This window comes from Corvus kubaryi, unplaced genomic scaffold, assembly GCF_017639235.1.
Source record: "Corvus kubaryi isolate FWS band 111438036 unplaced genomic scaffold, C.kubaryi_AGA036_p1.0 37396, whole genome shotgun sequence".
In the NCBI taxonomy this organism is placed as follows: domain Eukaryota; kingdom Metazoa; phylum Chordata; class Aves; order Passeriformes; family Corvidae; genus Corvus; species Corvus kubaryi.
The window spans coordinates 58,887-76,296 of record NW_024581135.1 but is presented as its reverse complement, the minus strand read 5'-3'; the positions used below and the strand labels follow the sequence as shown (position 1 = coordinate 76,296).

Genomic DNA, 17,410 nt, shown 5'->3' with positions numbered 1-17,410 from the left:
CTGCTCCTGCTGCTCCAGCCCCTTCTCCAGCTCTGTTCCAGTCTCTGGACTTGCTCCAGCCCCTCAGTGTCCGTCCTCCTCTTCCTGATGGACCCAGAACTGGGCACAGCACCCCAGTTGCCTCAGCAGTGCCAGCTACATGTCATTGCCCTGGTCCTGCTGCCACACTAGGGCTGATACAAGCCAGGTGCCCTTGGCCCTCTTGCCCACCTGGGCACACCCAGGCTCACGTACAGCCACTTTCACCAGCACCCCCATGGCCTTTTCCATCTTACCAGCCGCTCTGTCCCCAGCCTGGAGCACTGCAGGGAGTTGTTGTCATCCAAATGCAGGACCCAGCACTTCCCGTTACTGAACCTCATTTACTTGTCCTTGGCCCATCAATCCAGCCTGTCCAGAGCCCTCTGCACAGCCTTCCTAACCTTCCTACCCGCAAGCAATCAACAATCCCGCCCAACTTGGTGTCATCCGCAAATTTACTGAGGGTGCACTCAATCCCCTCATCCCAATCACTGATAAAGATATTGAACAGGACTGGCCCCAATACTGAGCCCTGGGGACACCACTGGTGGCCAACCCTAGCTGGAAGGAATTCCATTCACCACCACACCCTCTCGGCCTGGCCACGCAGCCAGTTCTGAACCCAGCAAAGAGTGCACCTGTCCAAGCCATGGGCTGCCTCTTGCTCCGGGAGAATGGTGTGGGAGACAGTATCAAAGGCTCTGCTGGACTCCAGGCAGACACATCCACAGCCTTCCCCTCATCTGCTGAGTGGGTTCACCTTGCCATAGCAGGAGATCAGGTTGCTCAAGCAGGACCTGCTCTTCCTAAACCCATTCTGGCTATGCCCCATCCCCTGGCTGTCCTGTATGTGCTGTGTGACCGCACTCAAGACGATCTGCTCTATGACCTACCTTGGCATCAAAGTCAGATTGACAGGCCTGTAGTTTCCCAAATCTTCCTTCTGGCTGTTCACAAGATAGCAGAACATTTGCAACCTTTCAGTCCACCCTAACCGTAACCCTCCCTAGTTAGTCAGAAGTGCTGTTAAATGATGAAAGGGGCTCAATGAGCACTTCTGCCAGCTCCCTCAGTGCCTTCGGTTGAATCCAAGACCCATAGACTTGTGCATCTTTAAGTGGCATAGCAGGTTGCTGACCATTTTTCCTGGACTATGGGGATTTCATTCTGTTCCCTGCCTGTGTCTTCCACCTCAGGTATGCCGAGAACAACGGATCTTACTATTAACAGCCTATGCAAAGAAGTCACTAAGTAACTGAGACTCTTCCTCATCCTTTGTCACTATGTTTCTTCCCCCCTCCTACCCCCATCCAATAAAAGTTGGACATTCTCCCTGGCCCTCCTTTTGTTGCTAATGTATTTATTGTCTTTTATGGCACTAGCTGGATTAAGTTCTAGCTGGGTTGTGGCCCTAATTTTCTCCCTGCATAACCTCATAACATTCTCAAGTCCTCCTGAGTTGCCTGCTCCTTCTTCAAAAGGTCATGGGACTTTCCTTTTTCCCTTGAACTCCAGCCAAAGCTCTCAGCTCAGCCAGACCACTGCTCTTCCCTGCCAGCTCATCTTTGGGCACACGTGAACAGCCTGCTTCTGTTCCTGTGTGTTGGAGACTGACTCTGTCATCCAGTCTCCTAAACAGTCCAGTCTGCCCTCCAGCAGACCAGGGCAGCCATTCTGCTGACCCACCTCCTTATTTCTCCAAAAATCAAAAACTCTTCTCGTGATTGCTATGCCCAAGCCAGCCTCTATCACATCACCCACAAGTCCTTCTCTGCTTGCAAATAGTAAGTCCAGGGGAGCACCTTCCCTTGTTTATCTCTGCTACTGACACAGACTTTGGGAATAAATGCATACCTTCTTGTTGAACCAAGATTCACAACTGATGTTAACCCAGTGCAGTAGTCTTAATGAGCACACTGGATCAGGCCACTTCGACTTCATAGTCTTCTGCATTAGATCAGTTTTGTTTCAACTGCATGAATTCCACTCAGAAAATAAGCATATCTGACCAACTGGAGGCCTTAATTTTCACAATACATATGAATTACAGATAAACTCATGAGCAGACTTCTTTAATTCAGCCTCACAGAATCCTTTAAAATATCACCGTGATACTAAAGCCACCAACCAGTCTTTAAAAAAGCATTAAAAAAACCACCATAACTAAAAGCTTTGCTGCACTAGAATGAAATGTATTTTGGTACTTTAGAAGTAGCTACCCATCTATCACATACAGTTTTTCAAATTCTTAGTACTACTATTTCTCTAATTCTTGTAATGAAAATCAAACACAATATATCCATGTGGAGAATGGCCAACCTAATAGTTACACCTGTTTGTGACAATTAATACAGTCAGGCTTCTATGTTTAAAAGTAATGTTGTTTGCTATTAGGGGCAATACTATAACAAGTATAATTTCAAGATGTTCTTAATTTAAAAGCTGTATTTCAGAGAGCTGATGCTCTGCTTATTAGTACTATGCTGTTCACATTGACAGCACTGATCAGTTACCCGTTGCACTCAAAAAAAGACCAAACCAACAAAAAGAGAAACGTATTTACACTAGTTTATGATATGGTCCTAATCTTCTCTTTTCACAGGTGATCCTGAGGAAAACAGTCCAAGAACGGTATGTAGCAGGATGCCCTTTTTACCCTTCTTTTACATATATGTTACAAGTAAACCAAATGTGAACTCTATGCCTCGGAGTACCACTATAAACCCCACAGGACAGATGTAGTTTCAACTTTTTTATTGACTATTCAATGAAACACATTAACCCAAATTTAACTGCAACTTACTTGCAATATTGAGCAAAGTCTTTAGGAAAGGTCTTTAACTTCCATTTAATATAATGTCAATAACACCTATAATGACTGAATTTATGAATATCCCATGTTACATACCTGAAGACTAAAATTCCCACACAGAAACAGGGAAAGAAAGCGATATGGGAAAAATCCCTAGGGTTGAAGTTAGAGTACATAGAACTATTCTCTATTACATTATGTTAATAGAGTAATGCACATTAACAAACTCAGTGCAAAAAGAGTCCACTAAGGAACTAAGAACAAAGGACAGGATAATCAGTGAAGACTGGAAAAACGAACACATAACAAAGATGATTACTTTCCAATCCTGCATAAAAATCACAAAGAAACCACTGTATTCGTTGAAATCTTACCCAAAAAAAAAAATTATTTTTGCATCCGTTATTATTCCATCCACACAAATTACCAAAGACACAAAACATCAAATATTAACAAAACTCAAATTAACAAAACCATAATTAACAGGAACTTATTCAGAACAAAGGTCCATCTACACAAGTAATAAACATTTCAAGAAAGAATAAAGGTATATACTCTTCTTCCAAAATCAGAAATAGGAAGATTTAACAAACCTAACACTGCAACTCAATCACCACGTTCAGCAGCACGTGATAAACACATCTTCCACTCATCACTCTAAGTGTAATTTTCTCTCCATGGCAGCCAAGGATGATTCCACAACCTAACGCAGCATCACTGGGTTTTGTTTCACTGGGTTATTTTAGTTCTACTACTACATGACCCAAAAATGTTTTCTATTTACTTTACTACTTCAGGCATGACTTTCTAGCTGAAGACTTCTATGTACTCTCATCTCATATGGAAAGTGTTCCAAAACTGATGACCCCTTTCATTTTTATTTGCTTTTTATTCTACTTGACAGGGTGACCTGAATTAATACACCGTTCCAGATGTTTTCTGGTTTGTCCTTTGTTTTCTCCTCCCAGTAAGATGTCAAACTGATGTTTTTGACAGAAGTATGTGTTATGACTCCAGTATCTCTACCTGATAACATGTAATTAATCTACAACCTATCACTATTTAGTTCATGTTATAATCCCTGCTTCCCTCTGCTCCATGTGCATTATTCCAATTTACAGAATCAAGGCTGGCAGTCCAACCATCAACCCATGACCACCATAACCACCCCTAAACCATATCCCCAAGTGCCACAGCCAGACGTCTCTTAAACACTTCCAGAGATGGTGACTCCACCACTTCCCTGGGCAACTTCTTCCAGTGCCTGACCACTCTTTCAGTGAAAAGGGTTTTTTTTCTAGTAACTACTCTGTAACTCCCCGGTGCAACTCTTGGTTTCTTCAGCCTAGAGAAGAGGAGACTGAAGGGAAACCTCACTGCAGTCTTGAACATCCTCCAGAGGGGAAGCCGGGGGGCAGGTAACCCATGCCTTGTGACCAGTGACAAGACTGGAGGGAATGGCTGGAGCTGTGTCAGGGGTGCGTTTAGGTGAGTATCAGGAAAAGGTTCTTCCCCCAGAGGGCGGTGGGGCACTGGACAGGCTCCCCAGGGAACGGTCACAGCCCCAGGGCTGCCAGAGCTCCAGACTGTTTGGACAATGCTCTCAGGGACAGGGTGGAATTGTTGGGGTATCCTGGGCAGGGCCAGGGGTTGAATTCCATGATCCTTGTGGGTCCCTTCCAACTCAGCATATTCCATGATTCTATGAACTGAAGACCATTTCCTCTTGTTCTTTCACTAGAGACGTGGCAGAAGAGACTGACACACATCTCACTGCACCCACCTTTCAGGTGATTGTAGACAGCAATGAGGTCCCCCCCAAGCCTCTTTTTCCCCAGGCTAAACATCCCCAGTTCCCTCAGCCACTCTTTCCTGCAAACAATAAGACTCTTCCAATTCTGTTTGACTTTGTGGTTTTTCACCATGGTAAAATCAGATCAGATTTTATCAGATAAACTCAGCCTGTACTCTACAAGATCCTCTCAAATCATATCCTATTAAAAAAAAAAAATCCTGCAACATAACCAAGCCATCAAAAATCTGACATCACTCATTATAAAGACAAGCTACCCAGGAGCAGAAATCAATATGGGACTCAAGAATTTGAAGCACATTGTTTGTAAACATCGTCTGAAAGGGTTTAGCTATTGTGAGGTCTTAACTTACTCTTAGTCTGCATGCGGCTGCTGTTTTTTCAGAATAAAACTTAATAAATAAGTCTGAATTTCAGAAAACAAAAATCTATAAACTATCTGCTGAATTCATCCTGAAAGTGACATTTTCTTACAAAATTGGGTACATACATGAAGTACATCTGCTGCCCTTTTGCCTATATAATGCAATATTTTAGAATCAGTTTTGCATTTTTTCTTTCTGTAAATACTAACAAGGATGTTCAATAAACAAGTAGTATCTTCACTCATTATATATTGCAACAGGATAGGCAACAGTGGATGAGCTTGAGGCTACATAGACCCTATCACCACACCAGTGGCAAAGGAAGCAACTGCCTTTTTAAGAATTGAAGACACCAAAATGAAAGGCCAATTATATCCTTTTTCAGGGCAACAGTTTAGGTTTGAATAGTTTTGACATGCCGAATGTGCATTAACCGATGCTGTCAATGTCTTTCTATGGCTAGTAAGCCAGGCAAACAGCTCCCAAGTACCCAGTCATGTACTCATCATCCTTCTTTTTTCTCCAAGTAAACCATCACAGACTTTAGAATTAAAAAATACGAATGAAAAAAGAGTGACAATTAGTCATACCAGCAACTATCACTTCTCACCAAGCCAGAGAAACCTTTCAACACAGTATTGGATCACTGTATATCCCAAACCAGTACATGAATCTTTGTTTCTACCCTTGACATTCTGAGATTGTAAGCAACGTAAGTAACTCAGGTAACTTCTCTAAACTCTTCCTGTATTTCTGTTAGTTCTCATCAGCCTATCTACCAATCTGTCTAATGCTACACTTAAAATGGGGTCACTGTACATTTTCTGTAGGCTAAATCCTAACATAAAAAATGCAACTTTTCCTTCCAAGAACCAGATACTACATACCTAAAACATTATTCCAAAATATCTCTTAAAAAAAAAAAAAAAGAGTATTTAAGTGTTTGCCACTGTGTTCCACAACCAGCAGTTTTCACTTAACGTATTACAACTTGCAGCACTATTTTTGGCCAACAATTCCGATTTACTGTTTCTGGATTGCCTTCTCTGTCATGGGTCTCTCCCACAAGGTAGCATATGACATTTTTCTAAAAAATCTAAAATTACTATTATAAGGAATCAGACTGAAAATCTGACACTCAAATAGCTCATTAAAATGAAAGCTAACTTTTACAGAAAACTGCAAATTATATATTGATTTATAAATCGCTCAATTTATATATTTTGAAATCAACATTTGTAATGGACTGCTAAGTAAAGAATAAGATTCTGTGTTTACGTTAAATAGAATGTAATTAACATGAAGAATTATACACGTCACCTACCTATCTCCTAGCACTCAAACCATCTATATTATTGTCTATGCTGCTGGAAGCAACAGAGACAACAAATATTGAAGAATGAACCCTTCCCTCAGTCCAAATTTTCTCAAAATTAATAGAATGCAGGCCAGTTCTGTTGAGGTCAATGTATGAAGCAAAAAAAGTAACTCAGCTTTACCAAGAGATCCCACTAATCTGCATTTCAAATGTCCCCTAGAACACATAATACAAATTATTCCTTAAGATGATTGCTTGTCTATTTATTTTAAACACATTGCAAGATACAAAAATGACCACAATTACAAAAATTAAGCATTTAGATGCCGAGAAATCTTTAAAAAGTGACTGTCCCTGCTACATGCCTGTTATAACATAAAGTCTTTACACTATTTACGGATGTCTCAGAACACGCAATTCATTTCCATGACCACAAAAAGAGTGCAGGCTACATTTAAACACTGCTCTGTATAAACCACTTACATCAACACAATAAACTTTGCAATATGCTGTATATCTATAACACCTTAACTGCTAACACTGAAAATTTACTGGCATCTGCAAGAGTCAAAAGACTATAAATTTACCTCAGTGATAATCAGAAACAGGTTGACATAGAAAAAGATCTCCCAAAAAACAGGCCAAGTGTTTCAAGCTGCTCTGTATCTTTCTCACATACAAAAAAAAAAGGAAAATGACCTAGCATAATCTGTTCCTTTCAGTTCCTAACACCAGGTGAAAAAGGGCATTTTACAACTGACTGCACTTACTGGTGCACTTAACATTAGTTTTAACCTAAAGTGAGAGCGAGCTCCTTCCCCGCATGCACTTTGACTGTTTCCTTGTACAATGAACACACTTCTTTTTGCAAATCATAAAAAAACTAGTTCAAAACTAACCCTCTGGATAAGGCTCAACTATGGAATCAATACATCCCACTCTTGTTCAAAAATACATTTAGTTCCATGAAGACAACTTGTTATACCTCTTAAGCCTTAAAGGGGGAAAATCAGGCCTGAAAAGCACTTCTAGAAAAGAACTGCAGAAAAATATAGTGCTAATATCACAGTTAAATGCCAAACAATAAAGGACCCTTACTAAGTTTGTTGTCATTTTAGTAATATATTCTTTCCATATGCATTTTTTCTCTTTTCTGAAATTTACTCCTCCGAACACTCTTACATGCAAACTGTACAAACTCTTCAATATATTTTTTATTTGGCAAGTCGTTGGCAAGTTAAAACAAACAAAAAAGACATGAAAAACACCAAACAGAAGGACTCCAGTATGTCATCAAAATGGGGCATACCTGTTTTGTGTTCAAATATACACCCATTCTAAAATCCTGTCCTCCAAATCCCTCTCCACTACACTTAAGGTATGACTAAATCCAAGTGCACTCTCTACTAAGCGGCCAGAAAGATAGTAATTGTTGGAATGTATTGCTGTGATTTTTTTCAGTAATCCACAGTATTTCACTGCCTTTAGTCAAGACTTGGGATCTCAACTTTCTTCCCATTTCTCACACTTTCTTTGGGACAGTAGCTTTTTAACATGGTCTCTTTCGACAATGCAGTGAAAAAAATTCAATCACTGTCTGCTGTTAACCATGTGTCAGTGATTACTAAGAGGAGGGTGGATGTGTAATCACCTAAAATCAGAATATCCTGCACTGAAAGAGACCCACAAGGATCATGGAATTCAACCCCTGGCCCTGCCCAGGATACCCCAACAATCCCACCATTGTCCAAACAGTCCTGGAGCTCTGGCAGCCTTGGGGCCATGACCATTCCCTGGGGAGCCTGTCCAGTGCCCCACCGCCCTCTGGGGGAAGAACCTTTTCCTGATACTCACCTAAACGCACCCCTGACACAGCTCCAGCCATTCCCTCGGGTCCTGTCCCTGATCACAGAGAGCAGAAAACAGAGCTGTCCCTTCGCTTCCCTACATGAGGAAGCTGTAGACCCCAATGAGGTCTCCCCTCAGTCTCCTTCTCTCCAGCCAGAACAAACCAAGTGACCTCAGCCATTCTTCACACGACTTCCCCTCCAGACCCTTAACAATTTACTTCTTTAGACTCCTGTCTAAGGTAGTTTCACTGAAAGAGCCAAAATGGGAGTGTCTATTGTTTCTAATATTAGACTTCCTAACTAAAACAACCCAAACAGGAATTCTCCTTGCTGCTTCGAAAGCTTCTACAATCGTGCTATAAAGAAATTGTTTCTGGCACTACAACTGTTGTAGAGGTTGGGTCTCCCAGGGACCTACTGAGCACTCTTCCACCTCACTTTTCTCCTAAACCACACATCTGTAGTCTCAATGGTTCTCTCTGATCTAGCTCTTTCTTCAATATTGAAAAGAAGCAGTGAGGTGCATGGGTAACTCTAAGGAAAAAAAATTATCAGAGACGCAATGGAAAAATACTGGTTTGTGTTTCTCACAGTTTATCCTTTTTTCAATTGCTATAACTACTCAGACAAGACCAGAGCTGTAAAGAGTGATAACATCTTCTATTAAATCAACTGATACATCTTGAAAAACTAGACTCTTTCAGGCATGTATGTTTGATATTTCTATCTCGCTAACATAGTAAGAAAACCCCCTTACGGCTTCCCATTCTCCTGGATCCATACACATGAAGTAAGAATTTATTTACAACTTTCCTCAGCAATACTTTCTATTTACATGCCAGGTTACAAGTTAGTAACTTACAACATACTGGATCAAAAGATGTATGGAGGGCAGAAATTTTGGGCTCCCTTTTATTCCCGCAAGAACTAAGGATGTTAGGAAAACTGACTTTTGTAGTGAAAAATACATTACTCCTTATAAAAGTTCCAGTCACTAGGGCAAACAAAAATACAGAAAAGTTATCAAACTTTTCTATTTAAGCTTGAGTTCTAACTGAACAGCAAAACTGAAGGGGGGCAGATCAACCTTACATCACAGCTTATCTATGTTAATAACTAACATTTCTAAGTATGTACTGTTCACATTATAATGATAGAAACACACACCTTTGTAAGAGTACAGTCATTCCTAATACATCCATTATTTTCCTCCATGGGCTACTCAACAAGGCTACTCACTTCTGTTTTACTACACCTTCATTTTGTGTAATACAATCACATTTTATACTCCTTGGTGTCCCTCCAAAAGCATTGAATATACAATGGATGAAAAGCACAAACTTCAGCAACTGCAATGTTAGCAAGGCAACACCGGGTAAATCTAACAAGGATTTCTTCTTCAGAACAACAAATGTTACAAAAGGACTACAAAGCTTGGCTGATGTCGCTTCTTTAGTCTTTACATAACAAGATTTCGTATTTCAGATGTATGTCACTGCTCACCCTTACAACTTGTTTCTTAGAAGCTCAGAGTTTAACATTTTATTCAGCATTTAGTTAAAAATAAGTATTTAATACTGAGGTTGTTCTATGATGCAAGCACAGCTAAAATGAAGGGCCTCTGTGGCTGCAGCGACCAGATTTCAAATGCAGGTAGATCAATAAAAAAAGAGCTCAAGCACGAGCTCAAGTCTCCATGTGTGAGTAGAATTGTTTATAATAGCTTGCAAATGACTACACACTTGCTGTAACCAGCTGTTCTTAAATTATGAATATGCAGCCAATGCATGTTAAAGCCAAATCACAGCACCTTTTTTACAGGGAAATCCTAGCAGTTTATTTTGCTTGTTCCACATGTTAGTTCCGTTAAGGATACAAACAGCAATAACTTGGGAACAAATAGGACCAAACTATGGGCATTTCATCACTAAGTCCATTAGCACAGAAAGGGTTGTCAGTCTTTAGAACTCTCCTACAACAGCTCAGGCAATACAACAATGATCTCCAAGCCAAAAGCATACACGCAAAAGCCCTTTTGCCAGGCTTTTGCTTCAGCCAATCAGCCAGTCCGCTCTGACCTGCTTGAAGACTCGCATCAAGCTTCAAACATTTAAAAACATCAATCATAAAAACAAAGACAGGACACTGAATTTTACAGTATTAACCTCCAGGGTTTGCATACAAAGACCTACGATTTATTTATGTCCTAGCACATTAAGAGCTTCAGCACGCTGGTCTTTACACCAAACTAGCTGCCAGTTTGATGAACCTCTCTGCCCTCAGTAGTACAGTGTCTTTGATTAATGAGTGCATGCTCGTGGAAAAGTGCAAGAACAAAAAACAGGGCAAAATCCACACCATTATGTCCCTGTGCACTGACAGACCACAGCAATAATTTTTGTCCAACTGGCTTCCTGTTGTAGAAAGACTGTGGGCTGAGGAGGGTGTTCTGGGATTATTTTGCTAATTATACTTGGATACTACACACCACTCTTCTAAAATAGGTACCTGGTAAATGCACTGAATTGCTTATTAAAGAAACTTTCAGCATTCGAAAAACATTAATTCATTAACACAAATCAATTAATAAATAGGGTCACAATCCAAAAACATTATCTATGTACTCAGTGAAGAAAAAATACTCTCTAGAAGATTTCAAGGTTTTAGCTTCTCATCCAACAGACTTAGGACTGAGGTTCAAGCTCAAGAACAGCTAGGCAGATTATTTTCTGCTTTTAAATCACTGTATTAAATACTCTAAAGAAAATCTACCCTATACTTCTTGTAATTTACAGGAATAAGAATACACTGATAGGGTTCACCATTATTTAAAAAATGAAAAGTCATTATTCTTTCCAACAATTCCAGAGCAGAACTAAGTTCTGTGTGAAGCTCCAAAAAGTCAACAGCATTTTCTGACGGTCACTGTATTATTTTTAAGTTTACCTTCTTTCCCAGGGCTTTATACTGCAAACATTACCCGTGACAAATACTTAAACTTAGCAGTCCCACTGATTTCAGTGGGACCATTACTAATGTAAAGAGTCCATCAGGTAGAATAATTTTTCAGATAGTTTTTCTATACATTTTTAGTAGTTTGAATTTTAAGGTTTTGAGTGATTCCTCCTTCAGCAGCTAGAAAAATCTATGCAATCTCTTTTTGCAAACTACCAAGGCTTAACCCATTCAGCTCTTTACAATGCCTGACCTACATCAAGTGAAAGGGGTCTTACATCCTTTACATACAGAAAACAAGACACTCAGGAGGCCCTAAAGGGTGTGAGTAGCAAGGTAAAGGGAGAGAATTCACATTAAAGGCAACATGCATCATACAGACACTGAAAAGCCCAGCACACCTTTTCTTAAGGCCATACTTTCAGAGACTAAGTTTGAAAGATCATCTGTCACTAAGCAAGGTTTCAAAATGCATACTTGTTTTGATATATCAGTCTTTTTTCCAGTGATCTGAAAGATATTCACATAAAAAGAGAAGGTATTAGGAATTCAGTATATAATTCAGTATATAATTCCTGGTATTAGGAATTCAGTCAAATTCATAAATTAATTCTGTTAAACTAAGCCGGGAAAACCCTTGTATCCTTTGTTCCTTGTTGCTACATTAAAAGAAATTGAAACAAGCGTTAAGACTTCCTCGCTCCAAGAGTGTTTCTTTCACCTAGTGTCTCATGAAATGCTAGTATCGCAATAAAATAAATCACAGTTTCTCCTCCCCCAAAAAAGAAATAAAAATCTAATTGATACCATAAAATTACTATTTTTATTTTTATTACTTATTTCCATTTAAATCTCAAAGGAAGTTCTGTCTTGGACTTTAATAAAGTACATTTGTTTTTTTCTATTTAAGGAATGGCTCAAGACCATGGCACTACATAATGGTAAATTTAGGACAGTAAAGAGCTTAAACACTAAAGAACTTGGATAAGAACTTAACACAGCTAATAGGTGAAACTGTGTGCTAACTGTATTATATGTTCTACATACCTTTTTTCCACTTAAAATTGTACGATTAAGAAATAAAATAATGGCAAAATACTGCATCTTGCCTGGCCCTTCTGAAGAGGCTGAATGAATACATGGTCCCAGTTTTGTTTAATGACTACGTGCACTCTGCTTACCTACCCTACCTACCCATAGCAATTACTCTGCGGAATAACAAACCACACATTTCCGTTTTCAAGGAAACAACTACACAGCACACTACAGATTAAAGTCAGTGAAGACAGCTCTTTTTTCATCCTCTACCAGCAACTACTTGTGATGTTGGTAAAAGACAAAACCCTTTCGGAGTCCTTATCTCTGTAACAGTGAAACTAATACTGTCTCGCCTTTACATAAAGTCCTAAGAAAGACAAACTAAAAAATTAATGTGAACCTACTATTTTCCTAACACAAATCTTTTGGTGGTTTCTTGTTGATTTGTTTGTTGCTATTTACAATAAAAATGGTTTTAAAGTAAAAATGCAGTAGTATAACAAAAAAAATTTTTGAAGCATAGATGTCAGTTAAAAAAGGATGTTTCATTTCCTTCTGTGATGCAGTGGGGAAGATCACCTGTACCTAAATTCCAAATACTGCATAATGTTCTTCAATACAAACTTCTTGTTTCTATAAAATACGTTGACCAACATATACTTACTACATTTTGTCTACATTCCGAATGTTGTAAACTATCAAAGAATCACAAAAATCACTGCTAACCTCGACAACTGTTTCAGTGTTTCTTGTGGTGGCAATTAACAATCACAAACCAGTCTATAATCTGGTATGACACAATTTACTGAATATATTGTAGTAAAACTAAATTAACTCAAAGGTTGAGCCACACTTGGGAGAAAACCGGTAGACTGTGGGAATCTTCCTTGGACCAAATTATCTAAGTGATGAGAACACTAAGTACCACTCTTATGTACTCTATTAGAATAGTCTGTTTATTTAAAAAAAAAAAAAAATCCACCATTAGTTACACTACTTAGTTTTATTTAAAGATACCTATACATTAGAGTCTGGGAGACAGATCACAGTGAAGGGATGTGAACACAGAGTGTTCATACAGTGAAACTCTTAATGTACCGGAGGGAGAGAGGGGAGGAAGGGTGTAGGAAACTGCATTGCTGGTTGTACCTCCCAACAGTCAAGATCTCCTATTCCCAAATACGCCATTATAAGAAAATTATAGAACTAACAGCAGTTAGGTATTCCTTTCTCTCATTCTGGGATGTGAGACCGGGTGCACAAGCTTCTTTTTATTTGCAACTCTGATATTCCAAGTCTTGCGCAAGAATAGAAAAGTAGCAACAAAGACCTTAACAATTGCAGTTCAAGCTGGGAGGGACTGTTCTACTTGAATTCAATGACACCACTAACGGCTTCTTAGCAGTTTCATGAAATCAACCGGCTGTCAAATCGATGCATCAGAAGGAACAGTTATGCACTCCCATAAGAAAAAGCAACACATCAGGATGTTTTGCAAAACATCTGCTCCTTTACACTGCAATTCTACAATAAACATGCAAACAAAGAAAACATGAAAAAGGGCAACAGGACCTATAAGGAAAGGCTTCTATTACCTTCTTATTTGCATTTTAAGTGTCTCTCAAAAAAGACAAAAAAAAGTCAGTCTTGTAGAACTTTCTTCTTAACATAAGGTCAATATAAAGGTTAAAGAAACATACAGAAGTCATCAAGCAATGCTTTTTCCCTCCATGATATAAAGATATTGGTAGTTTATCTTTTGAAAATGCAAAACATTTTATTACATGTTCAAGAAAATCAAGTATTTTTCACCAAAAGGTATGAAGTATGTATTTAGTTACCATTCCTCTCACACTACTCAAAAAATTTTATAATGGTATTGACCACCTACAATAATCTTAAAAACAATAACCTTTTTGTGGGAACACAAACCTGTAAGGAACCAAGCACATTGGAATTTAGTTTAAGAAAATAATTTGTATGAGAAATACCAGTATGTCATGGTTTAGGGATGATATTCCCCAGTTCAGTGCTCCCACTGAAACCATGTGCTGATCATTCACTCCCACCCCTTCTTCAGGATGGAGAGAAGAATTGGAGGCACAAAAGGTAAAGGTCACGGGCTGAGACAGGGAGCATTTACCGGAAACAGCAATGAGATAAGAACATGAATAGTAATAGCAACAATACCAATGACAGAGAGTACAAAAAAGAGTCCAAAGATTCACACGGAAACAACAATACCCTAGGTTCACTTGGAAGAGAGCCCTTCTCTCCTCAAAAAGAAGAGTGCCTTGCCTGCCTTTCCCACCCCCAACGGACAGGGGCAAGGTGGCCAGAACTACTGGGTCCTGGCCATGCCCCTCCTGGCTACTGCAAAAATTAACCCTGTCCTGGGTGGAACTAGAACAAGGTATCACAATTCCAGTTTATTTTCAACACATAATAGTCACAAAACCTTATACTGTGCCATCCAGAACAGACTTTGGATCAGGAATGAAAAGGAAACAATACCTGAACCTCTGAAGAAATACTTTTTACCCTCCAAAGAGTTCTGTTTATCAACAACTTCATCATAACCTGATTTGAATACTACCCTTGCTTACAGGAATTGGTACGATCTATGATTACACCAGCATCACCTGCTTGAAGTGAACATAGAATTTCTTGAATACTGAAGATTCCTGAACAATTCCTAGTGCCTTCTCTACATACACTTTACAAAAATTACCTTGGCTACCATTTTCTTAACATTATGAAGTTTATTGATTTCACAGCATTTTGACAAAAACACATATGTAGTTTGAGATGTCAAAGCTATACCGCCATTTTTGGAAACTACTTATCCTCTGTTGCTCACCATTTATAACCTACCCAATCTTCTACACCTTCACTGCATTTATAATTTAGAATCACCTGTTGTACGTGCTTTCAACTATTTAAATGTTTTCATTTACTCAGCATTCACACAGCAAATAGCAAATCCAACCACATTTTCTGATGCGTTTAGGAAAGAAAAATAAAGTAAGCATCTGACTTTTGTTCTAACATAACCTTAAGGCTGCTTTAAGTACAGCATTCAATACTGACTGGGATAGAAAGAAAGTCGTCATGCACAAACAGCTATTCCTATTAGTTTCTATGTTAACTGTTGTCAATATTTTTCCCAATCCTGGAGACAAAGAAAATGCAAATTAAATACAAGTAGTTTCATGTTTTCCATAGTGCAACTTTAAATATGCAGCAAGTCAAACAAGCATAGAAAGAAGAATGGAAAAACAGAACTCTACCTACAAGTACTCCTTATCAAGTACACCATGTTTCACTAAGTTATGCAACCAGAAAAACTTTCATGAGACTAAAAAAAAAAAAAAATCAATTGAGAACCAAATTAACAGAACAGTACCTTTTATTGTTCTCCCTTTCACAACAGCTGATACAAAACTTGTAGTCAGAGGAAAAGCGATTTGTTGTTGGGTTTTGGGTAAGGAGTTGTTGTGGGGTTGGTTCTTTCAATGAGTTTAGTATAGTTACTACGTTTAGCCACACACATTATACAGCACCTGGAACATAACCCAAACGACATGCAATATTTATAGGTACTTTCCAGAAGGAGCCTTTTAATAATGCAGCTTAATAAGTTTGTTGCTTCCAAACATACCTCCAAGTTTGTCATTTAAAAATGGAGGTCTGTATTGCCATGTTCCTCATGCCAAAAAGAAACTATTTATTTCTCAGGGAAGATCCTGTACCCAGTGTTTCATGTAAACTTCACATCAGATTACTACTTGCCATAAACAAAAACAATGCCGATCTCCAGATAATTTGTTATTTAACATAGTAACTTCAGAACGTTTTTTTAAATAAGCGAACAGTTAAGCATTACATATTAAATACTAAGGCCAGGGCAGAAAAAAAAAAAAAGGAGGGGGGGGAGGAATAACCCAAAAGCACGATTGTTTTCCTGTTATGAAACCAGACACCAATAAAGAAGCATATTCACAATGTCCCCTGTACGTGCACGCTCAACTAGGAACCTCTCTTTTAAAGTGCGGTTTACAACACGTTAGACCAGGAATTCTACGGGAAAGCACAGAGTCTTGGAGAAAAATCCCCTTAAACTTTACATGACGTCACTATCTGTCCCTGTAACATCTCCTAAACTTTGATGCTCATCCAGAAGCGCTTTCAGGTTTTCTACTCATTCCCTCCTAGAAGAGACGGTCAGACTTTGGAATAAAAATTTGCCCAAGATGGCGAAAGGCTTGTTGTTTGGAGGGCAGAAAAATGGAGGATATTGTAATATACACAAAGGGATAAATTTCAACAACTCGGCCCAGCGCTGCAGCTGCTTGTTTCTCTTTACAAGGACGGGACACGCATAAAGCCGCGGACAGAGGGACCCGCAGCGAGCCGGGTGTGCGGAGCGGCGCCCGCTCCCGGCCCGCGCCGCGCCCCGCACCGCGCGGAAGGGAAGGAGGGAGAGAGGGAGCGCCTACTCACCCGCGCACGGGAGCGGGGGCTGCGCGGGGCCGGGGGCCGCCCGCGGAGGGGCTGCGCCTGCTCCGGCCGCTGCTCCGCAGCCGCTCCGCGCGGCCCCGCCTCGCGCGCCCGCCCTGACAGCCCCGACTGAGGGGAGCGGGGCAGCGCCCGCCGCCAAGAGGGGAACCGGGCGGGAGGGCCGCCGGGAGCGGAGCTTACACAGCGCCACACAAAAGAGCCGCCCGGTGGCCACTAGCAGCCGCCGCGCCGCCCCGGAGGCTGCGGGCGTCCGTCGGCAGAGACGTGACCGGCGCCGCCCGGCCAAGGCAGGGGCGTGCGGCCATGAGTAAAGTTTAAAATCTCTCGGAACACGGCCGTCCCGTCTGCAGGCACACCGGCCCCGGCCCTTCCACGGGACTCACCTCTACGCAGCCACTCTGCCTCCCGCCCGCAGCCCTGTCCGGGCAGGGCCCCGCAGCGGGACTCGCGCTCGGCCCACACAACAAAGGGGCGATACGCACCGGCGGGGACGCGGCCGGCGAGGCGGGCGCTACCCGGGCTCGGGAGCTCCGGCGCGGCAGAACGCCATCCCACCTCAGCCACTCACCTGGGAGAAGCTCCGCCGCTCGGTGCGCGGGGTGCGCGGCTCTCACTCTCCCGCTCTCTCCCCTCCGCGGAGCGGTGCGGGCGGCGCGCGCCGGGCCGGCCCTTCCCGGCGCTCCCCGGAGCCGCGCGCGGCGGGCGGAGGTGAGCGCC

General features: G+C 40.9%; 1 protein-coding gene across 16 annotated transcripts in view; it reads right to left on the bottom strand.

Moving 5' to 3' along the window:
* BAZ2B (bromodomain adjacent to zinc finger domain 2B) overlaps positions 1-17,384 on the bottom strand; it is a 122,565-nt gene extending 105,181 nt beyond the window's left edge. For 13 of the 16 annotated variants that reach the window (XM_042041283.1, XM_042041282.1, XM_042041294.1 and 10 more), the window contains exon 1: positions 17,262-17,384. The gene's annotated coding sequence lies outside the window, so the exon portion shown is untranslated. Of the gene's footprint in view, positions 1-15,578; positions 15,736-16,675; positions 16,701-17,261 lie in introns of those variants that run through there. The other 3 variants (XM_042041284.1, XM_042041299.1, XM_042041285.1) reach the window with 3 other exon arrangements.
* Between the last annotated feature and the right edge of the window lie 26 nt (positions 17,385-17,410).